The following is a 2,219-nucleotide window of genomic DNA, read 5'->3' on the forward strand; positions in this document are numbered from 1 at the left end:
TATATAGATATATATTAATATTATATGTGTGTTTATCTTTCTTCTTTTCGGGGTTCGAAACTTGACCCGGCCTATTTTATTTCAACTTTTGTGTGCTATAAAATTTAAATATGCATAAACACACAATTTAATTATCTGACTAATTATTTTAAATTTCTCAATTTAAAATAATAAATCTTAATTATCACCAAATAACATATAATTAAATCGGGTCATTACAGAGGAAACTTATAAAGCAAGGCTTTCAGTCTTTCCTAGCATGTGTTATGTCATCCCCTGTTCTCGATAAGAAAATTGAGGAAGTTGAAATCATCATAGACTTTTCTAGTGTCTTTCATAAGGACGTTTTTGGCATTTCACCGGATCGAGAAGTGGAATTTTCTATCGAGTTGATGTCGGGCACTGTTCCAATTTATAAGGCACCTTATCGTCTAGCACCCGCCGAAATGAAAGAGTTAAAAGATCAAATTCAAGAATTGCTGGACAAGCGTTTTATTCGTCCTAGTTGTTCTCCATGGGGCGCACCAATGTTATTAGTGAAGAAAAAGGATGGCAGCATGCGACTTTGTATTGACTATCGAGAGCTGAATTGAGTAACCATCAAGAATAAATATCTCTTGCCTAGAATTGAAGACTTATTTGATCAATTTCAAGAAGCATCGATTTTCTCGAAGATAGATCTTCGTTCAGGATACCACCAATTGAAAGTAAAAGAGTCCGATGTTCATAAAACGGATTTTAGGACTCGATATGGGCACTATGAGTTTATGTCCATGTCATTTGGGTTGACCAATGCGCTAGTGATATTCATCGATCTCATGATTCGCGTATTTCATCCATATCTGGATCAATTTGTTATAGTCTTGATCGATGATATCTTGATCTATTCGGGGAGTAAAGAGGAGCATAGTCAGCATTTGAGGACAACACTGCAAGATAGGAAATTATACACTAAGTTCAGCAAGTGCGAGTTTTGACTTGAGAGAGTCACGTTCTTAGGCCATGTTATTTCTAGAGATAGAGTGGAGGTTGATCCGAGTAAAGTCGATGCAGTGAAAGAATGGCCCGTACCTAAGAGCGTAACCAAGATCCATAGTTTCTTGGGACTAGCTAATTATTACCAAAGTTCATTCAAGGATTCTCATCTACTGCGGTACCCTTGACCGCCTTGACGAAGAAGAATGCAAAATTTGTTTGGGGATCCAAATGCTTTTTGCATTCTTCTTCGTCAAGGCGGTCAAGGGATTCATTCAAGGATTCTCATCTACAACTGAAGTTGAAGCGATTTTTGACTTCGGCGCCAGTTTTGTCGATGCCATTGGGGCAAGGAGAGTATGTGCTTTATACGGATGCTTCGAAACTTGGGTTAGGCGCAGTTCTGATGCACGACAACCGAGTGAAGACAATTTGAAGTACATGAGAAAAATTACCCCACACATGATCTTGAGCTCGCCGCAGTGGTATTCGCACTAAAGATTTGGAGACATTATTTGTATGGGAAGAAGTTGGCTCGACGTGCACCTACTCTAACATCTTGGTCACGTCCTAGACATGCTAAGGAGAGGTTCTAATCATTTCTATAGCCCCTAGGGCAGCCAAGATTTGAAAACATCTCCTTTGACAGCAAGACCAAAAATCGAATGCAAAAGGGACATGCTTGGGGATGTTGCTGTCATTTCTGATTTCCAGCATGCATGGAGCTTGAACTAATGGACCAACATGGTCTTAATACATCCTAGTACATGACTAGATGCAGCCTTGGAAGCCTGGACACGAGCCAACACCTGAAATAACAGAAACAAGCCCAAACCTGTGAAGCATGAAAGAAACCAGAAAATTCTGTATATGCATTTTCGAATGGTGCTGAAAAGATTTTCGGTTTTGGTGATTAATATCATGAACATGTGATGTAAAAATTTCAGTATATGGCTTGATTGAGGAGTGAATGAAAAGATAAACATGCCTTGGTTTGTTTTGAACGAAAAACAAACGAAACGACGACGAGGCGCGGAGGAGACGAAGTGCACTTTTCTACCTTGTTTTCTCTCGATTTTTCCTCTCTATTTCTCTCAAATTTCTCACAGTTTTTACACTGAAATTTTCTCTGATTTTCTCTCAGGTTTCGGTGAAGAGGAGGGGGAGGGAATGGCTAGAAGAAAGGTGGGAATTTGCAAGATCAAAGGAAGAATAAATCTTGCTATCTATGAGTTTGTTAAAAG

This window comes from Primulina huaijiensis, chromosome 9, assembly GCF_012295235.1.
Source record: "Primulina huaijiensis isolate GDHJ02 chromosome 9, ASM1229523v2, whole genome shotgun sequence".
NCBI classification, from domain to species: Eukaryota; Viridiplantae; Streptophyta; class Magnoliopsida; order Lamiales; family Gesneriaceae; genus Primulina; species Primulina huaijiensis.